Source organism: Rhinatrema bivittatum, chromosome 6 (genome assembly GCF_901001135.1).
Source record: "Rhinatrema bivittatum chromosome 6, aRhiBiv1.1, whole genome shotgun sequence".
NCBI classification, from domain to species: Eukaryota; Metazoa; Chordata; class Amphibia; order Gymnophiona; family Rhinatrematidae; genus Rhinatrema; species Rhinatrema bivittatum.
This window is the reverse complement of record NC_042620.1, coordinates 195797567-195824971: the sequence shown is the minus strand read 5'-3', so window position 1 is coordinate 195824971 and position 27405 is coordinate 195797567. Positions and strand designations below refer to the sequence as shown.

General features: G+C 45.6%; 1 protein-coding gene across 5 annotated transcripts in view; it reads left to right on the top strand.

Moving 5' to 3' along the window:
- The first annotated feature begins 9932 nt into the window (after positions 1–9932).
- Positions 9933–27405, top strand: part of METTL21A (methyltransferase like 21A) — a 59409-nt gene continuing 41936 nt past the window's right edge. For 2 of the 5 annotated variants that reach the window (XM_029606362.1, XM_029606364.1), the window contains exon 1: positions 9933–10032. The gene's annotated coding sequence lies outside the window, so the exon portion shown is untranslated. Of the gene's footprint in view, positions 10047–27405 lie in introns of all 5 variants that reach the window. The other 3 variants (XM_029606365.1, XM_029606363.1, XM_029606366.1) reach the window with 3 other exon arrangements.

Sequence of the window (27405 nt, the reverse complement as noted above, 5' to 3'; positions counted from 1 at the left end):
GATAAAATCCCAGAAGCTGCTACACCAGTTAAGAATCCGATTCATATAGATCTTAAACATATATCTAAGGGAGAGGTTAATTGCTGTACTGGAAAATTGAGGACTAAGATTATGAGCCCTCAGAGCGTTCTTTACTCCCTCAATCTTTTGCTAATTGTTTTTTTCAGATATTATTAAATTCTGTTGTATTTTTTCTGTTAAGTACACTCTTTTTTCCAGATCTTCCATTTTTTATTAAACGACATTACCAATTTGTTATTGGTTATCATTTGTTCTCTAGTTTCTAATGTTATTTAAGAAAGATTTAATAGATTGCTCTATTGATCTCAGAGCCGTCCATATTCCTTCTGAAATATTCGATGTTGAGATTCCAATCCCTGCAGACAAGGCTCTTAAATGGCTTTCTCCCTCCTCCATATTACCCTGCTCGCACAACACAGTACCTTGCAGGTTAAGGGTTTCCACACCCTGATGATTCCCTTCCAATGGACTTGATGCTGCCTCCTCCAAAGTTCTTCCCGGGTAGGTGTCCTCCCTTTGTGCTTCACTGGACTCTCCCTCTCATTCAGCAGTGCTTGCTCCACCCAGATAGACCGCGTGGGGAGCCTCCATCGCTGCCAAACTGCCTGGTTCCATGCCATGTTGCTTGGTAGTGCGGGCCGCTTCGACTCTCTGGGACTCAGATGTCAGAGGTCAGGGGTGAGGACGCGCGCTCCAGCGTCTCTCTCCCAGCAACTGATCTCACTGGCATTGAAGCTGTTGCACCCACGAAGAATCCTTCAATTAGGGGCTGAGAGGGCTCCTGTGGGGGTAAGCTATCACTTGCCCCTCTCAGCCTCTCCTTTCTTTTAGTAGGGGGCATAGTTTGCAAGGAATAAGTCAAGAAGAAACCAGCCTTTCACTGAGGGTCCTCACAGTCCTATTTGGCAGCAGCCATCTTGCCCCCCTCCATATCAAAACTCCCTCTTGTTCTAGTTTAAAAGCTGCTCTCTTTTTGAAAGTTAGTGCCAGCAGCTTGGTTCCACTCTGGTTAAGGTGGAGCCCATCCTTTCGGAAAAGTCTCCCCTTTCCCCAAAAGTTTCCCCAGTTCCTTACAAAGCCGAATACCTCTTCCCTGCACCATTGTCTCATCCACGCATTGAAACTCTGGAGCTCTGCCTGCCTCTGGGAACTGCATGTGGAACAGGAAGCATTTCAGAGAATGCTGCACTGGAGGTTCTGGATTTCAGCTTCCTACCTAAAATCCTAAATTTGGCTTCCGGAACCTCTCTTCCACATTTTCCTATGTCGTTGGTGCCCACATGTAGCACGACAGCTGGCTCCTCCCCAGCACTGTCTATAATCCTATATAGGTGACGCGTGAGGTCTGCCACCTTCGCACTAGGCAGGCAAGTTACCAGGTGGTCCTCACGTCCACCAGCCACCCTGCTATCTACATTTCTAATAATTGAATCACCAACTATGATGGCCGGCCTAACCCTTCCCTCCTGGGCAGTAGCCCTGGGAGACTTGTCCTCAGTGCGAGAGGACAATACATCACCTGGAGAGCAGGTCCTTGTTACAGGATCACCTCCTGCTACACCAGGGTGATGTTCTCCTACTGTGAGACCTTTCTGATCCATGGCAGCACTGGGGCTGCCAGACTGGATTTGGGACTTGGCTACTATGTCCCTGAAGGTCTCATCAATGTACCTCTGTCTGCCTCAGTTCCTCCAAGTCTGCTACTCTAGCCTCCAGAGATCGGACTCGTTCCCTGAGAGCCAGGAGCTCTTTGCACCAAGTGCACACATACAATCTCTCACCAGCGGGTAAAAAAAATCATACATGTGACACTCAATGCAAAAGACTGGAAAGCCCCCCTCTTGCTGCTGGACTGCTGCCTTCATCTTTGTTTTATTGAGTTCCTAGTTAAGTTTAGGATACTAAGGGAGTTGGAATGAGAGTACTTTAAATTTACAGGTGAATTTAGTAATTAATCAGCTAGTGTCCTACAAGGGGATGATTAAACTTTCAATAAGGGCTGGTACAATAGTATGATTTAGATAAGACCCGGATTGATTTTTCATGAGAAAGTGTCTCATGCCTAAAAATCAAGGGTTGAAAGATAGACACTAGAATTAACTATCTCTGCCTTGCTTATTACCTCAGACACACACAAACTCTAAATATATCCCTTAATTTCACCTTTTACCAAACTTTTATAAGCCCAAAAATTTCTGAAAGCTATACTTACCAATCCTCTTTAACCACCATTAAATTAATCTTCACTCAGTTAATGGAAGGGTTTGAGATTTGCACGATGTTAGGCGCACGCTTCCGATCCTCCTCCTCTACTGCAAAGCCAATCCCTGGATTGCTTGTGGTGACCTCTGGACTCCTCTCCCGGGGGATGCTGGGAGCAGTATGCAGATGAGCCTTCTGGTCCTCCTCTAGCAATAGGAGGATAGAACAAATAAAATCAGATCAAATAGAAGTAATGGTAGATAATAAAAATTGCTACAGAGATATAAAAGCTTACATTTCCAAAGGATCAGTCATACCATCATGACCAGGGCTCTCACTGTCTCCCCTTATACACTACAAATGTTTGAAAACAGCATTCCCTCCAAGTTCCTATCAGTTTTCAGACACAGCTGTGCAGCCTTCATTCTCTTTCAGGCTTTAGTATAAGTTAATTGCTAGTTTTCTCATTATAGACTTAGGGGATGGATTTTCTAATGCTGCAAGGCATAGTGAATTCGGCGGTAACGGGGGGCAGTCCTGCGATAGCCAGCAGCGATTGCATCTCCGCGGTGTGATCGCTGCCGGCGTCGCGCCAAATAACTTCACCATAAAAGGCGTAGTTATTCAGTGCGAAACTGGCAGCGAAAAAGAAGCATACCTTTCACTGTTGGCGAAGTCTTCGCGACATCAGCCGCAGTGCCGACCCGACTCCTCCTCTTCCGGGGCTGACACCACCCCAACTCCGCCCAGATCTTGGTATCGCACGCGAAAAGGGACTTTTTGCATGCGAAAGGTCCCTTATCAAGTGCAATCCGCTTAAAAAATGACCCCCTTAGTGGAATAACCAAATAAAGACTCTTGCCTGTTCGTAAACATTTCACAGTGCAAGACAATAAACAGGAGTTCACTCAGAGGTTGGCCAGTGGCCTTCAAACTAGTCTGTGTCTGGGTGAAAACTCTGAATCCATAAGGCCTAAGAACATAAGAACATGCCATACTGGGTCAGACCAAGGGTCCATCAAGCCCAGCATCCTGTTTCCAATAGTGGCCAATCCAGGCCATAAGAACCTGGCAAGTACCCAAAAACTAAGTCTATTCCATGTTACTGTTGCGAGTAATAGCAGTGGCTATTTTCTAAGTCAACTTAATTAATAGAAGGTAATGGACTTCTCCTCCAAGAACTTATCCAATCCTTTTTTAAACACAGCTATACTAACTGCACTAACCATATCCCCTGGCAACAAATTCCAGAGTTTAATTGTACGTTGAGTGAAAAAGAACTTTCTCAGATTAGTTTTAAATGTGCCACATGCTAACATCATGGAGTGCCCTCTAGTCTATTATCTGAAAGAGTAAATAACCGATTCACATCTACCCGTTCTAGACCTCTCATGATTTTAAACACCTCTATCATATCCCCCCTCAGCCATCTCTTCTCCAAGCTGAAAAGTCCTAACCTCTTTAGTCTTTCCTCATAGGGGAGCTGTTCCATTCCCCTTATTTTGGTAGCCCTTCTCTGTACCATCTCCATCGCAATTATATCTTTGAGATGTGATGACCATTATTGTACACAGTATTCAAGGTGCGATCTCACCATGGAGCGATACAGAGGTATTATGACATTTTCTGTTTTATTCACCATTCCCTTTTTAATAATTCCCAACATTCTGTTTGCTTTTTTGACTGCCGCAGCACACTGAACCGACTATTTCAATTTGTTATCCACTATGACGCCTAGATCTCTTTCTTGGGTTGTAGCACTTAATATGGAACCTAACATTGTGTAACTATAGCATGGCTTATTTTTTCCTATGTGCATCACCTTGCACTTATCCACATTAAATTTCATCTGCCATTTTGATGCCCAATTTTCCAGTCTCACAAGGTCTTCCTGTAATTTATCACAATCTGCTTGTGATTTAACTACTCTGAACAATTTTGTATCATCTACAAATTTGATTATCTCACTCATTTCTTTCCAGATCTTTTATAAATATATTGAAAGTAAGGGTCCCAATACAGATCCTTGAGGCACTCCACTGCCCACTCCCTTCCACTGAGAAAATTGTCCATTTAATCCTACTCTGTTTCCTGTCTTTTAGCCAGTTTGCAATCCACGAAAGAACATCGCCACCTATCCCATGACTTTTTACTTTTCCTAGAAGCCTCTCATGTGCTGAGAAAGGGGTGTTTAGTGTGCCCTTGGGCCTCAGCCCGACCCCAGATGGATCCAGGACCAAACCGAGGGTTGACAGCGTGATCCGCTATGGCAAACGGTCTTACCCTCCACCAAACCGACAGGCTCCCAAGGCCAACAGGATGATGTTGGAATGTGAATGGTCCTCCGACCATTCCGAGCCCTTTCGGACCTGCCGCTTAGATCGGCATGGAGCAGTAGGCCTGGCCTGAGGTTGAGGGCAGACGGGTCTTGACACGAAGACATGACACCAAGGCTGATGCGGACGGCAGAGACGAGGGCTGGCACAAGACATGGCACCAGGGCTGATGTGAAGACATCACGGACCAATGGTCGATGTGACGGCACCCCGGACCAGGGTCGATGCGACATCAGGCGCAAGATGTTGACATACCAAGACTGATGCAACGGCATCCAAGACGAGACGAAGAACTTGATGAAGTCCAGATGAGACAAGAAGCTGGGCGGAAGGACATTGGCACTGTCTCTCAGGGCGCCCTACTCAGTCCACCCGCGGGACTGAGTTGCAGACCACCCTGTCCCACTGCGCGCCCTACACAGCCCGAGGAGACTGGTCACGGTCCACGCTGGGAGCGGGACAAGCGCAGGAAGGATCCAGTTGAGCTGGAACTCTGACGACGGAGCCGATGTCATCCGAAGCCCCAACATGGCTGGCAGGACAAGACGGCTCAGGAGCACAGGACACCAGTCCACTGCCAGCATCTCCCATGACAAAGCTGCGTCACCCGGAGATCCATAGCCAGCAGAACAGAAGGCTCCGGAGCAAGCATGAACACCAAGGAGGGCTAGGACATCAGGAGGCGAAACACCAGGAGACGAACACCAGGACACCTGGACGAGGACCTCAGGCATGCAGACATAACTTGACATGGCGAGACGAAACGAAACGAAGAGGAGCTCCACGAAGACGACCTGACGGAGCTCTGGCAGGCAGGATCCTCCAGAGTGAAGTAACTCCGATGCTAGGCGAAGACTGAAGTGATGGAGCAGCCCTTTATAGAGCTGGAACAGGAAATCCACTCCCTAGGTGGGGCCAGCACAGTTCCTGTGTCTAGCCCTTTAAATATAGAAGAGGGGTGCGTGCCGGCACCTAAGGGAAGCAGGAAGAAGCTGTGCAGGACCACGTACAGCGTAGGAAGAGGCAGGGCTGGCCTGAGACGCAGGCCCGACGTAGGCAGCAGCTCCAGCCGCTGCAGGAGACCCCGGGGGCGGCTCCAGCTGCTACTCCAGCCCAGGGGTGCGGCCTCCAGGCAGCGAAGATGACAGCGTTGACGGCGATTCAGCAGCGAAGAAGGCAGGCAAGGGTCCGCAGCTCCTGCCGCATAAAGAGGGATATCTGGGGTGGCCTCAGGGCCGCGGAGAGCAGACAAGTCCGCGGCACTGGCCGCGTGGGAAGGCCCGACGGCGGCATCCTGCCACGTCAATGAAGCAGTGGCAGCATAGGGTGAGTGAAGCCTGCTCACGGGAGGACCCGCGGGCAGCGATTCATATCATGAGGAACTTTGTCAAACGCCTTCTGAAAAACCAAGTATACTGCATCTACTGGTTCACCTTTATCCACATGTTTATTAACTCCTTCAAAAAAGTGAAGCAGATTTGTGAGGCAAGACTTGCCTTGGGTAAAGCCATACTGACTTTGTTCCATTAAACCATGTCTTTCTATATGTTCTGTGATTTTGATGTTTAGAACACTTTCCACTATTTTTCCTGGCACTGAAGTCAGGCTAACCGGTCTGTAGTTTCCCGGATCGCCCCTGGAGCCCTTTTTAAATATTGGGGTTACATTGGCCACCCTCCAGTCTTCAGGTACAATGGATGATTTAAATCACAGATTACAAATTTTAATAATAGATCTGAAATTTCATTTTTTAGTTCCTTCAGAACCCTGGGGTGTATACCATCTGGTCTGAGTGATTTACTACTCTTCAGTTTGTCAAGTCTACCACATCTTCTAGGTTCACCGTGATTTGATTCAGTCCATCTGAATCATTACCCATGAAAACCTTCTCCAGTATGGGTACCTCCCCAACATCCTCTTCAGTAAACACCGAAGCAAAGAAATCATTTAATCTTTCCACGATGGCCTTATCTTCTCTAAGTGCCCCTTTAACCCCTCAATCATCTAATGGTCCAACTGACTCCCTTGCAAGGGTCCACGGCTCCTGCCGCATAAAGAGGGAAATACAGGGCGGCCGAACCCACCGAAACTAATAGCACCCTCAACATGCAGATGCATGTTGATGGCCCTATTAGTTATGCCTGCGCGAATCAGTAAGTAAAGTGTACAGCCAAGCCGCACATTTTACTTTCAGAAATTAGTGCCTACCCAAAAGGTAGGTGCTAATTTATTCGGGCACCGGGAAAGTGCACAGAAAAGCAGTAAAAACTGCTTTTCTGTGCACTCTCCGACTTAATATCATGGCGATATTAAGTCAGAGGTCCCGAAGGGTAAAAATAAATAAAAAAAAAAAAATTTGAAGTCGGCCGGCAGCTGTCGGGTCGAAAACTGGATGCTCAATTTTGCCAGCGTTTGGTTTCTGAGCCCGTAGCTGTCAGCGGGCTCGAGAACAGACGCCGGCAAAATTGAGCATCGGCTATCAAACCCGCTGACAGCCGCCGCTCTGGGCCAAAAGGAGGCGCTAGTGTCCCTAGCACCTCCTTTTGCCTGTTTCTACCGCTGGACCTAATTTAAATACTGCATCGCACGCACAGGCGAGTGGCCGGTGCACGTGCCAGGAGAGCGGGCATTCGCCCACTCTCCCGTGGACTTTACTGAATCGGCCTGTGTATGTGTGGAATACATCTGGACTGTGCTTCTAGAATGGGGTTTTTTTTTCTCAACAATGACCGCGCCTCTTGCACATTTTTTACTTTTGTAGCTGCTCCTTTCAGTTTTTTCTAACAATTTATCTCATTTTATCAAAGTTTCCCTTTTGAAAGTTTAGCACGAGAGGTGTGGATTTGCATACGGTTCCTCTTCCAGTCATTAATTCAAAATTTGATCATATTATGATCACTTTTGCCAAGCGGCCCCTCCACCGTTAACTCTCTCACCAAGTCCTGTGCTCCACTGAGAATTAGATCTAAAATTGCTCCCTCTCTCGTCAGTTTCTGAACCAATTGCTCCATAAAGCTATCATTTATTCCATCCAGGAATGTTATCTCTCTAGCGTGTCCGATGATACATTTACCCAGTCAATATTGGGGTAATTGAAGTCTCCCATTATTACCGCACTACCAATTTGGTTAGCTTCCCTAATTTCTCTTAGCATTTCACCATCAGTCTCACCATCTTGACCAGGTGGACGGTAGTATACCCCTATCACTGTAGTCTTCCACGACACACAAGGGATTTCTACCCATAAAGATTCAATTTTGTATTTAGACTCATGCAGGATGTTTATCCTGTTGGACTATGCCATCCCGGACATAAAGCACCACACCGCCTCCCGGGTGCTCCTCTGTCATTGCGATATAATTTGTACCCCGGTATAGCACTGTCCTATTAGTTATCCTCCTTCCACCATGTCTAAGAGGCCAATTAAGTCTATGTCATCATTCACTGCTATACATTCTAATTCTCCCATCTTACTTCTTAGACTTCTGGCATTAGCATACAAACATTTCAAAGTTTGTTTTTAGTTTGTATTTTCATTCTGCTTTTTAATTGATAGGGATAAGTTAGAATTTTTTTGCTCAGGTGAGTTTTTAGTTACAGGCACTTGGACTATTTTTCTAATTATTGGAACCTCACTGTCAGGATACCCTAATTCTAATGCATCATTAGTATCCTTTGAGATACCTCTCTCTGAACCATGCGCTGCTGAGCTACTGTCGGCTTTCCCCTTTGTTCTAGTTTAAAAGCTGCTCTATCTCCTTTTTTAAAGGTTAGCACCAGCAGTCTGGTTCCACCCTGGTTAAGGTGGAGCCCATCCCTTCGGAAGAGACTCCCCCTTCCCCAAAAGGTTCCCCAGTTCCTAACAAAACTGAATCCGTCTTCCTTGCACCATTGTCTCATCCATGCATTGAGACTCTGGAGCTCTGCCTGCCTCTGGTGACCTGCGCGTGGAACAGGGAGCATTTCAGAGAATGCCACCCTGGAGGTTCTGGATTTAAGCTTTCTACGTAAGAGCCTAGATTTGGCTTCCCAAACCTCCCTCCCACATTTTCGTATGTTGTTGGTGCCCACATGTAAGACAGCTGGCTCCTCCCCAGCACTGTCTAAAATCCTATCTAGGTGACGCGTGAGGTCCGCCACCTTCGCACCAGGTAGGCATGTTACCAGGCGATCCTCACGCCCACCAGCCACCCAGCTGTCTACATTCCTAATAATCGAATCACCAACTATGACGGCCGACCTAACCCTTCCCTCCTGGGCAGTAGGCCTTGGGGAGATATCCTCAGTGCGAAAGGACAATGCATCACCTAGAGAGCAGGTCCTTGCTACAGGATCCTTTCCTGCTGCACCTGGTTGATGCTCTCCAATCATGAGACCTTCTTCCTCCAAGGCAGCACAAGGGCTGCCAGTCTGAAGTTGGGACTTGGCTACTATGTCCCTGAAGGTCTCATCTATATACCTCTCTGTCTGCCTCAGCTCCTCCAGGTCTGCCACTCTAGCCTCCAGAGATCGGACTCATTCTCTGAGAGCCAAGAGCTCTTTGCATCGCATGCACATGTATAACTTCTCACTGGTGGGTAAAAAATCATACATGTGACACTCGATGCAAAAGACTAGAAAGCTCCCCCTCTTGCTGCTGGACTGCTGCCTTCATCTCAAATTTGATCAGTTCCTAGTTAAGTTTTAGGTTGCTATGGGAGTAGGAATGTGTCTAACGTCCTTTAAATGTGTTAGTGAATTCACTATATGTCTGGTAGTGGCCTACTGGGGTCTGATCAACCTCTCAATAAAGTTTTTGTTGTTTTTTGTTTTTTTTTGTGAAAGTGGTACCTGCCTGTAAATTAAAGGATGAGCTAGGGGTAAATAACCTCCTCTATATACATCCTCACCAAAAGGTAACAAAAAATGACTCAAACAGCACTGCAGGAGTACATGTAAATATAATATGCATGTTATTTTTGCTCAGCAGACTGTACATTTGAATGTTCTTTTTCATGTAAAAATTTATTATAAATGCATAATTTAATTGTGTGTCGGTAAAGGATGTAGAAGTGTGTGGGATGGCATGCGTGCAAGGCTGTAAGGTTTGCCTAGGTTACCTTATACCCTTCCCTATCCATGGGGTTCTGGGGTGGGGGTGGGGGATATGCCAGTTTAAAAAAATATATAGATTGCAGGTCAGAGCTGGGCTTTATTTGATGGGCCCGGGACAGACACCGAATGAATGGGGGGTGAGGGGCAGGACAGTAATTTTTCGCACTCAGCAGTAAAAAGCTAGAACCAGCCCTGCCTGGATCTATATTAATGCCTTCACGTTTGCTCCTGTAGATTTCTTTACAGAGGCTACTGGCACTTTAAGAAAGGGGAGGGAGGAGCTATAATGAGAGAAAGGAGGGTGTTGTGCGTCTACCCCAAGCAATTTTTGCAATGCTGTGCACAGCGCGCTGAGGAAAGCCAATCTAATCGTACCGAAGTAAGTGGAAGGAGGTAACACTTGCAGCTCTATTTCCCCCGCCCGCAGTTCATGCAGATCCGTTTTGTAGAATCTTGGTAATTCTACGAGTGGGAGTCTTTGACCCTTTTTACATTTCGTGAGGTCGCGTGCTGGGGCGGCCCGGGGAAGCCTGTGATGGCGCGAGCCTAGGACACATCCTGTTTCCTGCCCTTGCAGCGAGACGGTGGGGGATGCGGGCGTCGCTCTGAGTTTCGTGGATGCTATCGTCCGCATTATACCGACCTCTGAAGTGTTTGCACTCCTTTACGTCGTACCGCCGCTTCAAGCTGTTCGACATCTGCGATCTCCCTTTTGTGATATTTTGAATGTTTAGCAAAGTTACCGCTGCTATCTCGCACCTCTCTGAAACTCCATACATTTTATAGGAGTAGTGAAAAACTGGATTATGAAAATTAATGTATTTGTTAATATGAATCACCATATCATTTTCTTGGGGGTAGTATTTCAAGTTCCTCAGTTGAGGAGTGCTGGGAGTGAACCCGAGTTAAACACTACAAGTAACATACAGACAGAACTGACATGCCCGGCCTAGAGTAAAAAAAAACCCTTTTAGATGGGAAGAAGCATAATACCTCTTAACTAAGAAAACAGTGCATCTGATTATTTAACAGCTCTGCCTACATGATTCTCTAGGGCAGGGTTGGCTTTAGATATAGTGAGGCACAAGGCAGACATTTGAGGGAGCCCCCAGATTCTGGAATTGATCTTTTCTGCCCTCCAGTTACCTATCATCCATTCCTGAGCACGCTTCTAGTTATCCTCATCTGTCATTTCCTGAGTCCTCTCCTTCCTGCCCCCTTCCCCCTCATAGTTCCTTCTTGGGTGCATTCCCTCTTCTAGCCCCCTTTCATGGCCCCTTGGGCATTCTCCTGTCTGCTGACCCTTCTGCCCTCCCATAGCGGGTGCTTTTGCCCTCACCATGGTCACTTTATGGGGGCTCTTCTTCCAGCACTTTACCCCCTCCCCTGCCCCAAATTCCTTTCCAGGTTCTCACCCTCAAGCTTCCCTCCCTCCATGACTCCTTTCTCTCCCACTCAGTCAGCCCCAACTGCTTCCTCACCTCTCCTCATATTTGGCTGGCTCCTGCCTGGCACTGGCAACAGAGGTGATCTTCAGGGCAGGGACACATCAGAGACAATCCAGCACGGGGCTCATGAGATGGGTATGATCACAGGCTCTGCACCTTCCAATATGGGTTTCTGTTACTCTGAAAACCAATGGAAGAAGCAGGGCTGTAGCAGCGCTTGTGAATGCTGATTTTCTTTAATTTTATCCATGGCCTGAAAGTTGCTGCCAGGGATCATGCTAACCTTTGGCTTTGGGCAGGCTGGGGGACCCTTTGTGGCTTGGGTGTTCAGGCAAATGCCTTGCTTGGGGGCACCCTGCCCCCACCCCCCAGACCTGTTTCAGGGGACCATGAAAACCTACATCAGGAGCCAATTCTGCAGCAATGAAAAAAAGTAATGCTGGCCCCAGAATGGTGATCAGCTCAAAATTGTCACTAATATGTAGGTGTATCATTCCTACCAATTTTATTTTGGCATTCATATAGCTGCCCTCCTGCTCTAATTCCCTCCCTCCCCAAGGCTTGTTCTCGCCCTCCTCCTTCCCTCCTCCCCAGTGCCTGCCTCTTTCTTCTTTCCTCCTCTGTTCTCCTGTTTCCTTTGTACCTCTTCTGTCTCTTCCTTCCCCATCTCTCCTGCCTCTCCCCTTGCCTATGACCTTCCTTCCATACCCTCTCCGTCTTTCCTCCCTTGCTTCTCATGTGTCTATTTTCCCTTTCCCTTCCCTCCATGTCCTCCTCTGGCTCTCTGTCAGCCAGTCGACGGCTGATGGACTCCACTGCTCGTTTCCCGGACTGGCTACCTGGCTAGGAACACTCTCGGGCACGTCAAAAGTCCAAAGGCATTCAATTATAAGTTTTTCCACTGGTTCCCCTGGTGGGACTCAAACCCGCAGTGGCTAGCTGTGAGGCAGGTACTCTGCCTGGTGAGCCTCCAGGCCCAGCCAGCGGATGCTGAGCTTGGCTTCTGCCCTTGAAGCTCAGTCTTTATATTCTAGTCCTCTGTATCCAAAAAGAATAGTCCCGACAACAAAACTATCCAAACATAAGTCCCCAAGAAACTTAAGTCCGGCCCTATGGGCCTAACTGCCACCTCCCTAATACCTCTGGGTTCTCACAATTTTTCCCCAGAGATAGTTCCACCCGCTTGGCAGTTTTAGCAAAGAGTTCTCAGAAAAAAAGGAAAAACCCAAGGGAAGGTTTTGAATCCAAATGCTCACCTTCCCAGGCACCATGGTTGCTATCCTTTCTCCTGCAGAGGCAGCTTCCAGTAACAAAGTCCTCCAAAGCAACAGGTAGCAAGGTCCTAATACATCCTCCTTAATCCCCAGAAGGAGAGCAAAACTGCTCTGGCTCCTTCTTATAGGATGGAGACTCCTCCCCTGATAACCAGGGATTGGTTCCTGGGGAGGGGTAGCTCCACCCTCCTTTTCCTACACCTGGGCCTCTGGTTTCTCTGATGCTACAGGGGGAAGGAAGTAGCATAACTCTCTGACTCTGTGTCGCCTGGTTTTTCTTCCCCCTCCCCTAGGGTGTTTGATTCCGGGGAGTTTTTGTTTCTGGGGTTTTGACCTACCTCCCCGGGCTGGTATATAGACCCCGTCACACGCCCCCCTTTCCTCACCCTGTGACTGTTCCCCTCCTCTGTTCCTGTATCCCTTGGCTGGCTTGCTGCAGCGCCCTCTCTCGGGTCTTGGTCCAGCACTCAGTGAGGGAGGGGAAGGGACCCAGAGGGCATTGCTGCAGAGATCTGTGGAGCCACTGGGAACTGAGGATTCCCCTCCCCATCCCATCCAATCACAACACAGGAAAGGAGGCAATCAGGCAGGAAAGCAGCTCTGTTCTCGGATCTGTCTGTCCCTAAAACCAGGAAGCTGTGGGAAGAGAAGGAGCCTCTTTCAAAAGTGTCCAGTCAGTACACAGCTGAAAACCGGACTGTCTAGTCTAAAACTGGGCAGTTGGCAACCCTATGCACAAGCCCTATGTGCCTGTCCATATGGAAGAAGAAAGTCTTGGGGGGTCATCCCTAGAAGGGAAGGGGGAAGATAGAGAATGTGATGGATGGGTGGTGAGATGGCTGTAGAAGAGAGAAAGGTGGTGCCTGCACAGCCCCCATCCTTCACCTCGAATCTCAGGGTGGCTACAACTCAAAAGTTCCCAGTTTGCAGAGATTGCTGGATGGGGAAAAGGGTTGGAGGGATGGTTTGTTTCAGACTGCATACAACTACCTTGCACAGGAAACATAACCGGACCTGGCAATGTCCTCCAAAATGGGGTAAGTGCTGGTCCTATTCATAATAAAAAAAAACAAACCCAACAAAACATTATGAAGGAGAAGTCCCATTGCAGCAGTGAGAGCCTGTACTGGTGTGGAGGGAGGGGGGGGGGGACGGGGACTCAGAGAGCAGAGCCAGAAGCAGCAGTCACATACTTGGCCTGGGAGTCGATTGTGGAAGTACCTTCTCCCTGAGCTGTGGCACCCTTACTCCTGGCTACAACTTCAACCTGAGCCCTGGCTCCAGGAAGATGGCAGTGTTGTTGGAGATGTTCTCTATTGTCCCCGGTACAGATACCAGCCACCCAGGACCTCCCACTTCATTAACAGTCCCTAACCGCTATTTGTAATGTGGATTGGTCATGTTAAATGATTGTGTGGATACCTAGATACAATTGAGAAGACATATTGGATTTGAGGCAGAGAAATCTAAAGAGACTAAGCAGTGAAATTTGTTTAGAAAGGGAGCCAACCAGGTGTGTGGGGTGAGGAGCTTATTGTGCAAGGTCTTTAGATTTTAGGAGCCACAAGCCCAGCAATAAAGTGAGGAGAGAGGAAGGGAGGGGAGACTTCTCCCCCTCCTGCATTCTCCCCTACCCCCAGGATGACTTTTTTTTTTTTTTGGCTACAAACCACTTCTGTTCCCACATTGGATTTTCTGCTCCCTGGGTTGGCTGGGGATGTTGCGGAGCCAGCATTCATAGCCCTTAGGTGGAGGGAGAGGTAGAGATTTGTGGTCATTGCTCAAGGTGACACCTAGTGGTCAGATTCAGGGCCCACAGTTGCAGGGTTCTGGAAGATGCCTTGGTGCTTGGCTCCCAGCCCAAGACTGTCACTGCAAAGACCAGACTAGATATGTTGAGGGAGGAAGGAGATATAAAGTAGGGCAGGGCTTCCTAAACTTCCCAGTTGTATAATGTCATTTCATTTGAGAGTGTAAAATTGTAAACTACCTAGAATTTCAGATGGGCTGCCTATAAATGTAAATAAATAAATAAACCTATGCGTCAGGATGCCAAATGGGGTCACACAACCTTCAACTGGTGTCATAAGTGCTTTAAATGGAAGCACTTTTCAGATACCAGCAGCAGCATTAGTAGTGAAAGTCAGCATAGGCCCTGTAAGCCAGTACTCCCATGGCAGCAAGCCTCTATTCTAACCGGATTTGATGAGCATCTCCTCAGTACGGCTTCATAAGACTGCTTTCATGTCAGAATAGAGTGCCTAAGCGCATAAGTGGAAGAATCCTGCTATGGAACAGAAAAAAAGGTTTTGCTGGTACCTCCAACCAGATCTAGTGCCAGCCAGTGAGAGAGAGCACAGTGCGACGCCAAGTTCTACAGTCAAAACTGTGCTCAGAGTTCCCACTCGGTGACACTGGTGTTGGAAGTCCTTAGTTAGGATGAGCCAATGTGGATTTATGAAGAGGATGTCTCTTCTCCAACTCCAACACAGAGTCCCTCAGCCTGTGGGAGCCAGGTTATTGAAACTGGGGAAGAATTGCTTTGCCTCTTTATGCCCTGAAGATTGAAGAGAGAGTTTGAGCCTCTCCTTTCCAGGATGGAGGAAATGTTCCCACATAATGGGGCTATTCAGTGTTCCTCTGAGGTGTAAATCGCTCTACCTGAAGTGGCAGATAGATCCTCTTCCAGGGAAGTCTCTTCAATGATGGGAAGAGCAAGAGGTGGGATCAGTTCATTTTGACTTCCTGACAGATGTTTCCTTCTCGATCGTCTTCCTCTCCAATGGCGTCATCTCTCAGTGTACCCTGGCGGTCAGGGGAGGAGGAAGATTCCACAGGGATTCCTTTAGATCACTTAACAGACTTGCCTCAACATGCCTCTGCTCAAGAATATAGGATGTGTCATGCAGGGTCAGACCAAGGTCCATCGAGCCCAGCATCTGTCTTCAGCAGTGGCAAGTCCGAATCACAAGTACTGATGGATCCCAAATAGTTGATCTATTTCTTGTAGCTCACAGTCAGGGGTAAACGCCGGCTTTCCCAAGTCTACCTGGTTAGTAACTGCTTATGGATTTTTTCTTCAGGAACATGTCCATCCCTCTTTTGAGCCCCACTATGTTAATTGCCTTGACCACTGACAACGATTTCAATACCTTTATTGTGCATGGAGTGAAAAAATACTTCCTATGATTTGCTTTTAATCTGGCGGTTGCTAGTTTCATAGAATGTCCCTTAGTCTTAATGTTATTTAAATGGGTAAATAATCATTCCCTATTTACCCATTCCACCTCACTCATGATTTTATACATTTCAGTCATATCCCCTCACATTCGTCTCTCTTCCAAGCTAAAGAGTCCTAATCTGTTTAGCCTTGCTCCAAAAGGGAGCTTCTCCATCCCCTTTATCATTTTTTCTACTGTTTATTTCTTGTTTCAGTAAAATCAAACAGAAAGCCAAACTGGGGAATCAGTTTTGTAAGGAACTGGGGAACTTTTTAGGGAAGGGGAGTCTCTTCCGAAGGGATAGGCTCCACCTTAACCAGGGTGGAACCAGACTGCTGGTGCTAACCTTTAAAAAGGAGATAGAGCAGCTTTTAAACTAGAACAAAGGGGAAAGCTGACAGTCGCTCAGCAGTGCATGGTTCGGAGGGAGGTATCTTCAAAGGATACTAATGAAGCATTAGAATTAGGGCATCCTGAAAGTGAGGTTCCAATAATAAGAAAAGTAGTTCACGTGCCTGTAACTAAAAACTCACCTGAGCTAAAAAATTCTAACTTATCCCTATCAATTAAAAAGCAGAATGAAAATACAAACAAAAAACAAACTTTGAAATGTTTGTATGCTAATGCCAGAAGTCTAAGAAGTAAGATGGGAGAATTAGAATGTATAGCAGTGAATGATGACTTAGACTTAATTGGCATCTCAGAGACATGGTGGAAGGAGAATAACCAATGGGACAGTGCTATACCGGGGTACAAATTATATCGCAATGACAGAGAGGAGCACCCAGGAGGCAGTGTAGCGCTTTATGTCCGGGATGGCAGAGAGTCCAACAGGATAAACATTCTACTTGAGACTAAATGCACAATCGAATCTTTATGGGTAGAAATCCCTTGGTTTTGGGGAAGATTATAGTGATAGGAGTATACTACCTTCCACCTGGCTAAGATGGTGAGATGGACAGTGAAATGCTAAGAGAAATTAGGGAAGCTAACCAAATTGGTAGTGCGGTAATAATGGGAGATTTCAATTACCCCAATATTGACCATGTAAATGTATCATTGGGACCTGCTAGAGATATAAAGTTCCTGGATGGTATAAATGACAGTTTTATGGCGCAATTGGTTCAGGAACCGACAGGAGAGGGAGCAATTTTAGATCTAATTCTCAGTGGAGCACAGGATTTGGTGAGAGAGGTAACAGTGGTAGGGCCACTTGGCAATAGTGATCATAATATGATCAAATTTGAATTAATGACTGGAAGGGGGACAGTAAGCAAATCCACAGCTCTCATGCTAAATTTCAAAAGGGAAAGTTTGATAAAATGAGAAAAATAGAGAAAAACTGAAAGGAGCAGCTACAAAGGTAAAAAGCATGCAAGAGGCATGGTCATTGTTAAAAAATACCATCCTAGAAGCACAGTCCAGATGTATTCCACACATTAAGAAAGGTGGAAGGAAGGCAAAATGATTACCGGCATGGTTAAAATGTGAGGTGAAAGAAGCTATTTTAGCCAAAAGATCTTCATTCAGAAATTGGAAGAAGGATCCAACAGAAGAAATAGGATAATGTATAAGCATTGGCAAGTTAAATGTAGGACATTGATAAGACAGGCTAAGAGAGAATTTGAAATGAAGTTGGCCGTAAGATACAAAAACTCACAGTAAAAACATTTTAAAATATATCCAAAGTAGAAAGCCTGTGACGGAGTCAGTTGGACCGTTAGATGATCGAGAGGTTAAAGGCGCACTTAGAGAAGATAAGTCCATCGTGGAAAGATTAAACGATTTCTTTGCTTCGGTATTTACTGAAGAGGATGTTGGAGAGATACCTGTACCGGAGAAGGTTTTCATGGGTAATGATTCAGATGGACTGAACCAAATCACGGTGAACCTAGAAGATACGGTATGCCTGCCTGACAAACTGAAGAGTAGTAAATCACCTGGACTGGATAGTATACACCTCAGGGTTCCGAAGGAACTAAAAAATGAAATTTCAGACCTAGTAGTAAAAATTTGTAACCTATCATTAAAATCATCCATTGTACCTGAAGACTGGAGGGTGGCTAATGTAACCCCAATATTTAAAAAGGGCTCCAGGGGTGATCCGGGAAACTACAGACCAGTTAGCCTGACTTCAGTGCCAGGAAAAATAGTGGAAAGTGTTCTAAATATCAAAATCACAGAACATATAGAAAGACATGGCTTAATGGAACAAAGTCAGCATGGCTTTACCCAAGGCAAGTCTTGCCTCACAAATCTGCTTCACTTTTTTGAAGGAGTTAATAAACATGAGGATAAAGGTGAACTGGTAGATGTAGTGTATTTGGATTTTCAGAAGGCGTTTGACAAAGTTCCTCATGAGAGGCCTCTAGGAAAAGTAAAAAGTCATGGGATAGGTGGTGATGTCCTTTTGTGGATTACAAACTGGCTAAAAGACAGGAAACAGAGAGTAGGATTAAATGGACAATTTTCTCAGTGGAAGGGAGTGGGCAGTGGAGTACCTCAGGGATCTGTATTGGGACCCATACTTTTCAATATATTTATAAATGATCTGAAAAGAAATTTGACAAGTGAGGTAATCAAATTTGCAGATGACACAAAATTATTCAGAGTAGTTAAATCACAAGCAGATTGTGATAAATTGCAGGAAGACCTGAATGGAAAATTGGGCATCCAAATGGCAGATGAAATTTAATGTGCATAACTGCAAGGTGATGATGCATATAGGGAAAAATAACCCATTCTATAGTTAACAATGTTAGGTTCCATATTAGGAGCTACCACCCAAGAAAGATATCTAGGCGTCATAGTGGATAATACAATGAAATCGTCGGTTCAGTGTGCTGTGGCAATCAAAAAAGCAAACAGAATGTTGGGAATTATTAGAAAGGGAATGGTGAATAAAACGGAAAATGTCATAATGCCTCTGTGAGACCGCACCTTGAATACTGTGTACAGTTCTGGTCGCAGCATCTCAAAGATATAGTTGCGATGGAGAAGGTACAGAGAAGGGCTACCAAAATGATACAGCGGATGGAACAGCTCCCCTATGAGGAAAGACTAAAGAGGTTAGGACTTTTCAGCTTGGAGAAGAGATGGCTGAGGGGGATTTGATAGAGGTGTTTAAAATCATGAGAGGTCTAGAACAGGTAAATGTGAATCTGTTATTTACTGTTTCGGATAATAGAAGACCAAGGGCCACTCCATGAAGTTAGCATGTGGCACATTTAAAACTAATCAGAGAAAGTTCTTTTTCACTCAACGCATGATTAAACTCTGGAATTTGTTGCCAGGGGATGTGGTTAGTGCAGTTAGTGTAGCTGGGTTTAAAAAAGGATTGGATAAGTTCTTGGAGGAGAAGTCCATTACCTGCAATTAATTAAGTTGACTTTGAAAATGGCCACTGCTATTACTAGCAATAGTAACATGGGATAGAGTTAGTTTTTGGGAACTTGCCAGGTTCTTATGGCCAGGATTGGCCACTGTTGGAGACAGGATGCTGGGCTTGATGGACCCTTGGTCTGACCCAGTATGGCATGTTCTTATGTTCTAAATCATGTACAGCAAAACAAGCAAAATACATAAGATCAGAGATACAGTCATAACAGAGAGGCCCTGCCATATACTCCAGCTATCATAAACCTTTCATTCCTTCCCAGCAGTAAATAAATCGTAGGTTAATGAATTTCATGACCATCATTTAAGGTATTGGGACTGCATAAATTATTCTTATGACTTATGTCCTTTTATTGTGCTCATAGTTGTAATCATAGGCTATTAGAGGCTCATGTAAAATGTCATATTTTTTAAAATATTACTTTATATGCAAATAAAGCCTCTGATGCAATCCATACTATTCATCTCATCTACTTTTTCTTTAGGAGTGTGGTGAATTCATCAAATTATTCACATTTGTCAAATTGTTCACATTCAGTGCATATATGTCTTTTTTGAAATCACCATCTTCTCTAACACTGGTTTTACCATCAGGGATCCCACTCGAAGATGGTGCAAAGACTCGAATATTCAAAACATATACCCGACGCTTCAGTGTTTAGAATGGCATTTCTTCTTCAGGGTTATCAGGTGACAGAAATACTCTGTTTTACTGACCAGAGAAGCTTGTACTTAAACCGGATCAAGCATAGCATTCTGTTTCACTGCTGTGCGGCTTCATTGAAACGGAACACATGCTCGATCCGAGAGGCCTGCTTTTCAGCTGCCAATTGTTCAGTGGTATTCCATGCTTTAGTGGCTTTGTCCGCTCACATCTTTGTTATTGAGTATTTAGGCTGTTCACCAAGATCAGAGTTCAAAGATAATAAAAAGGATGGGATTGGGTGGGAGCCACTGTTGCAGTCTCAAAGCATCACATGGTCTCCCCCCTTCGTTATAATTTTGTCATTCTTCTCTATTCCTTTTCTATATTCACTATGGTGTTTTTGAGATGGGGCAACCGGAACTGCTCACAATACTCATGCAGTCGCACCTTGGATCTATGCAAAGGCGTTATATTTTCAGTTTTGATTTCTATTCCGTTCCAAATAATTCCTAATATTCTATTTGCCTCTTTTATTGGCACAGCACACTGAGCTAAAGATTGTAAGGTATTGTCCACAAGGACTCCTTTTCCTGGATGGTGATTCCTAACATGGAACCCAGTATTGTGTACCTGTAGTTGAGATTATTTTTCATGGATGTGCAGTTTTATTCTTTACTTTGCACTTGTCCACATTAAATTGCATCTGCCATTTAGAAGCCCCATTTTCTAGTCTTACAAAGTTCTGCTGCTCTTAATTTCTCAACAATTTTGCATTATCTGCAAATTTGGCCACCTCATGCATTGTTCCTTTCTTTAGATCATTTATGAATATACTAAATAGCACAGGTCCCAATACAGACTCCTGAGGCACTCCACTAATGACTTTTCGCCATTTGGATAACTGACTATTTAGTTCTACCCATTGCTTTTTATCTTTTATCTAGTTACCAATCTGCAATAGAACATTGCCTCCGATCTCATGACCTCCCAATTTCTCTCCTGAAGGACTTTGTCAAACGCCTTCTGAAAATCCAAATACACTATAGCTACCAGCTCACCTCTGTCCACATGTTCATTTACACCCTCAAAAAAATCTAGTAAATTGGCAAGGCATTACTTCCCTTTGTGAAACCCATGTTTATTCTCCCTTAATTAAATCATGTCTATTTATGTGGTCAGTTAATTTTGTTTTTAAGAATAGCTTCAATCATTTTGCTTGGCGCCAACATCAGGCTCACCAGTCTGTAGTTTCCTGGATCATCCCTCCCCCAACCCCGAGCCCTTTTAAAAATTGTTGTCATGTTGGCCACCCTGCAGTCTTCTGGTACCATGGTTGTTTTAAATGATAGGTTGCAAATCACCAGAAATAGATCTGCAGTTTCCTTTTGAGTTCCTTCAGAACTCTGGGATGAATACCATCCAGTCTCCGTGATTTATTATTCTTTAGTTTGTCAGTCCGCGTTATTACATCCTCCAATTTCACAGTGATTCCATCTAGTCGCTCAGTCATTACCATCAAAAAATGTTTCCAGTGTATGATCCTAACATCCTCCTCAGTAAAGACAGAGGCAAAGAACTTGTTTAGTTTTTCTGCTATTTCCTTGTCCTCTCTGACCACTCCTTTTACTCCTTGGACATCTAACGGCTGAACTGACTCCTTCACGGGGCTTTTGCTTCAAATGTACTTGTTTTTACCTCTATGGCAAGCTTCTTTTCAAATTCTGTCTTAGCCTTAATAATTACCTTTTTACATTTAACTTGCCAGTGCTTATGCTTGTCTATTTTCCTCATTTGGGTCTGCCTCCCATTGTTTGAATGAGGCCCTTTTGGCTTTAATTGCCTCATTCACCTCTCTTTTAAACCACACCGGCAATTATTTGGTTTTGCTTTGACCTTTTTTAATGCATAGAATACATTTTGTCTGGGCCTCAAAGATAAATTTAAACAGTGCCTACACTTCCTGCAAACCTTGTAGATTGTTCCTTTCAAAATGTTTTTCTAACAAATTTCCTTGTATCATCACCTTTTTTATAATTAAATGCTACTGCAGTAGTTTTCCTCTAATAATCACTTTTCTGTGATTATGTCAAATTTTCTTACATTGTGATGGCTGTTGCCAAGCGGATCCACCGCCTGTATCTCTTGTACCAGGTCCTGCGTTTCACTGAGAAATAGAGCTAATATAGTTCCCCCACTCTCATTGGTGCCATGACCATCTACTGCATGAAGCAGTCATTGATGGCATCTAAGAACTTTACCTCACTTGCATGTCCTGATGTGACATTTACCCATTCAAAACTCAGGTAATTGAAGTCTCCTATTCTCATGTTGCTCATTTTACTAGCCTGTTTAATCTCTGTTAGCATTTTGCAGTCTGTTTCCTTATCTTATCCAAGTTGATGGTATTATAACCTCACTAGTATACTCTTCCCTTTTACCTTTGAAATTTCTATCCATAAGGATTCCAGAATGCATTTTTTTTCTTGCAAAACTTTTATCCTGTCTGATTTTAAGCTATTCTTAACACACAGTGCCACTCCCTCCACCAACTTTATCTGTCCTACCATGATGATATAATTTGTACCTTGGTATTACTGTATCCCATTAGTTATCATCTTTCACCAGGTCTCCGAGATGCCTGTTATGTCTATATCTTCCTTTAGCGCCATACATTCTAACCTTCCAGTCTTATTTTTCGGACTTCTGGCATTTGCTTGTAGACATTTTTCTGAGGTATTAATGACTCTGTATGCCATTGTTGAAATGTTAACCTGCCAGATGTGAATTGGAGTATCTTATTGGTGGACTCAGTTGAAAGTATAGAGATTCTGTGCTTTTTAATATATTTATAAATGATCTGGAAATCAGTACAACAAGTGAGGTGATCAAATGTGCAGATGACACAAAATTATGCACAGTAGTTAAATCTCGAGTGGATTGTGATAAACTGCAGGAAGACTTTGTGAGGCTGGAAGATTGGGCATCCAAATGGCAGATGAAATTAATGTGGACAAGTGCAAGGTGATACATATAGAGGTACGTTTTAAAAAAGTACGCCGGATTTTATAAGATACGCGCGTAGCCGCGCATATCTCATAAAATCCAGGGTCGGCGCGCGCAAGGGGGTGCACATTTGTGCAACTTGCGCGCGCTGATCCCTGCGCGCGCTGCTCGTTCCCTCCGAGGCCGCTCCGAAATCAGAGCGGCCTCGGAGGGAACTTTCCTTCCACCCTCCCGGCCCTATCTAAACCCCCCCTACCTTTATTCTAAAAGTTACTACTGCCTCCGGGCAGTAGTAACTTACGTGCGCCGGTTGTCTTCTGGCGCGGCAGGCCCCGACACAGGCCGCTGTGTCGGGGCACTCGGCTACGCCCCCGACCGCCCCTTTTTGCAAGCCCCGGGACTTACGCTCGTCCCGGGGCTTGCGCGCGCCGCCGAGCCTATGCAAAATAGGCTCGGCGCGCGCAGGGGTTTTTTAAAAGGGTTACGCGCGTATCTTATGCGCGTAACCCTTTTAAAATCCGGCCCATAGAGAAAAATAACCCTTGCAATACTTACATGATGTTAGGTTCCATAATAGGAGTTACCACCCAGGAAAGAGATCTAGGTGTCATAGTGGATAATTCATTGAAATCGTCAGCCTGTGTGCTGTGGCAGTCAAAAAAGCAAACAGAATGTTAGGAATTATTAGGAAGGGAATGGCGAATACAACAGTGGATGTTATAATGCCCCTGTATTGCTTCATGGTGAGACCGTACCTTGAATACTGTGTTCAATTCTGGTCGCTGCATCTCAAAAAACATATAGTTGCACTGGAGAAAGAACCGAGGAGGGCGACCAAAATGATAAAAGGCATGGAACGGCTCCCCTATGAGGAAAATCTAATGAGTTTAGGGCTATTCAGCTTGGAAAAGAGATGGCTGAGGGGTGCATATGATAGAGGTCTACAAAATTTATTAAAGGACAGGTAAATGTAAATCAGTTATTTACTCTCTCAGACAATAAAAGGACTAGAGGGCACTCCATGAAGTTAGCAAATAGCTCATTTAGAACAAATCAAAGAAAATTCTTTTTCACTTAATGCATAATTAAGCTCTGGAATTCATTGCCAGATGATGTGGATATGGCAGTTAGTGTATATAAGTTTAAAAAAACATTTGGAAAGCTCCTAGAGGAGAAGTCCATAAACTGCTACTAGTCAATAAGGAATAGTAGCTTGTGATCTGTCTAATGTTTGGGTACTTGCCAGGTACTTGTGACTTGGATTAGCCACTGTTAGAAACAGGATACTGGGCTTGTTGGACCCTTGATCTGACCCAGTATGGCATTTCTTATGTTATGTTCTTATGATTGTGATGCTTAGGCACTTAATGGCACAAATTGTCTTTCTAAATATTGGAGCCCCTGATTGTCTTTGCTGTGGAGATTCTTAAATGTCATTTCAATAATATTGTAGGTCAGTCTGACCATGTGTTTTCTACACCCCATACTTTTGTCTATTAGTGACTCCTGGGTGTCATGCACCTCTTGAGGGAGATGCTCTCATATGATCTTCACCTCTTTTGGAATGTTTTACCTATATTGGCCCAGTCAGAAGCTATGTGGGCTTTGATCATAGCACCATGATAACTTTTCCTCCCTTATAAGATCCAGAGTACAGTAATCCTTTCCTGGGGGCACTGAAGAGTGGGTTCTAGATCTATGGGCATTTTGATAGTAGATTACACCTGCTTGATAATGCAGTTATTTCTTGAATCTGGTAGCCTCTTGGACACGTTATATTGTGTCTGCATTCTTGTTATTTGAAAACTATTGGCATTCCAAGGAAGGGGGTGGAAGGGGCAAAGAGCGCCGGGCTTTTGGAGGCGCTGGGGCCCTTTTTTTTTTTGGTATTCTTTAAGAGGCACCCAGAAACTTTCCTGAAAACTCCGGGCCTTGCTGCAAAAGCAGGCCCGAACGAAAAAGTCAGGTGGCTGGGCCCCGTGCGGCAGGAAGACGGAAGAGTGTGCCATTGCAAAAGAAGGCGGGCACAGGCTGGCCTCGCCTCTGAACACGTGCACTGGAAGCACGGATCCAAGTCCAGGAAGTACCTCGCGCCCAAGTAGAACACGCCGCTGTTGGCTCCGCACATGCTGACCTAGCCAGCCAGAGCCCAGCCCCAGTGGCCACTCAGCAACAGCAGAAGCAGCCAGAGCGAGAGGACGAGCTGGCTCTCCCTCATTCTGGCCTGGGGGTGGGGAGCACAGCCAAGGGGAAACAAAATTAAAAAAATGTAGATGGAAATTCAGGAACAGATTGAGCCCGAGGTGCTGCATCTTCCACAGGAGGGATCTGATATGAGCGACAGTGGAAATGAAGCTTGGGGGCTACCCAGGAGCTGCTTGCTTAAACTCGGATCTTCACTACCCTGGCTCTGCTCCCAGATTGGACTTTCCTGTATTGCACTGCTTCACTTCAGTTCATCATGGGAAGGGGGCCCTGAGATCTCCAGTTACACTGAAGGGCCCTTCCCCTCCTATATCTGGGGCAGGCTCTGGCCTTAGACTGGAGTCATATGTCGTGCATGCTTGGTATTCTGGGAACGGCGGTTCCTCCTTTACTGCCCGAATTTGGTTGGATTCCTTCGGTGCTGATGGTGCCGGGGGGGGGGGGGGGGGGGGAGAGACAAGGATAGTCTCTGTGCTTCCCTTCTCCTGGGGCCGAAATTGTCAGAGCCTGAAAACCGGGCCTGGAGGACGAGGAACAGGGACGTCCTTAGGGAATATGAGTGTGTGTATGAGACAGAAGGAGCTAGGCACTAGATGCCAAGCAGTGGGCCAGATGAGGACCTGCAGGTGGGCTCCCCTCATCTGGCCAACAGGAAGAAGATTAGGACTACTGGGGGAGGGGTGAGTCATATGGTGGGGCAAGAGTGAGAGGGATGGGAAGGGTGGAGTTTGGGGGAAAGAAATTGGTGAGGGTGGTGAATAACAGTGGAGGGCACGGTGAGTGAATGGGAGAGAAGAGTTGAGAGTGAAGGAAATGGGGTTGGGTGACAGGGAAGGGGTGGGTAACAGACGAAGGGAAGAGGGGAGCGAGAAAAAGAGGGTAGAAGGATGTGTGTGAATGAATGTGAGTGTATATATGAGCGTGAGAGTGAAGACATTTTGTGTGCTCCCTCCTCTTCTGCTCTCACCCCACCTCCCGCTAATCCAGGACAATCTCAGGGTGACTGGAAATTAAAAGTTCCCAGGTACGGTGAGGGGGTGTTTGATATGTCTGCTGTTTTGAAATATTTAATTGATTTTTGGGAAATGTTTAAAGTTTTATCATTATTTATTAGATGCTCTATTTGTCATCTCGAAATATTCTATTTTATTAGTATGGTTTACTAATATGATGGATATATATTTCTTGATTTTGTCTTATGAGAAATGGTGATGTTTTTTTGTGTTTGTATTATTGCACTGTATATGAATCTGGATGGGATGCCTGGGAGGCTGGGAAGCACAACTGCTGGGGACTGGGTTTGTGAGGGGAGAGGGAACTGGGAGATCTGGGATGGGAGAAAGGGCTGGAAAGCAAGACCGCTGAGGTCTGAGAGGGTAGGAGAGTGACTGCTATTGCATCTGTTTCTCAAACTGTCCTGGATATGAAATGGTACCTTATCAGCAGCTCTCTTTCTGCTTTCATCTAGTGTGTTACTCAGATTACGTATTTGAGCATACTGCTAGCTTTCTCTGCTGCTTTACTATATTGACTGCCAACCATCAAATCATCTGAAATGATTTCTCCTAAGTCTCTTTTTTTTGTTTAACATTTGCTAGGTTCTTGTCCTTTTAGTTATAAAGGGCTAATATATTTGTACCAAATGCATAATTGTATACCTTTTTGTATTTAAGCACAGCTTCAAACCCTAAACCATTCTTTCAATTTTTTGAAAGTCCCCTTTCATTTTTTCCACTCTTTGCATTGTGTCTACCCTGTGCAGACCTTTGTATTATCTGCAGCTGTATTTTTACCTTAAGACCTTTGCAAGATAGCTAATAAGCAGCTCGATCCAGTATCGTCCGCTCGAGGATTGCCCGTCTGTAACGTGCTCGTAGCGCACAATTCGGGCGCGCAAGGCAGTTCGGCGATACAGTGTCCAGTTTCACGCGTCCGTATCGCTTCTGAAAACAGACGCATAACCCTTTCCGCACCCGGCATGTAAATGAACGAAAAAGCTGTATAATGAAGGAATTAGCTATTCCCCTGCGATACTGTAACGGGCGCTGATATTATCTCCTCCGTAACCCGCTGTTCTGCCGCGGCCTTAACCTGCTAGTTTACCGCCTCCCCCTAGTAGGAGTTAGTGTAGTGTAGTGTAGGGTAAAAACATTGCTTACCCGCCCTGGTCCTGTCCGGTCTCCTGCAGCCCCGTCCGGACCGGACGGGGCTGCAGGAGACCGGACGGGACCAGGGCAAAAAAAAACAAACGAAAAAGTAGCAAGGCTCGGGCCTGCTATGGTAAGTGTAAAAAGTGTAAAAAACAAAAAACCTGTGTGTTATATAAAAAAATAAAACAATTTTAAATACCTGTCGGAGGGCCGTGGGTCCAGGCGGCCGGTGGGCGGCGGGCAGCCATCAGCGGCATCCGGTAGTCCCTTCTCCCTTCCTCCCTCCCTCCCCTGCCTGGATGAGCGCCAAAATCGCACGGGCGGGTCGGCAGCGGGGGGGGGGGGGGGGGCGGCAGCAGGATCCGGGAGCGGCGGGTAGGCAGCAGCGGGGGCCGGGGCAGCGGGGGGG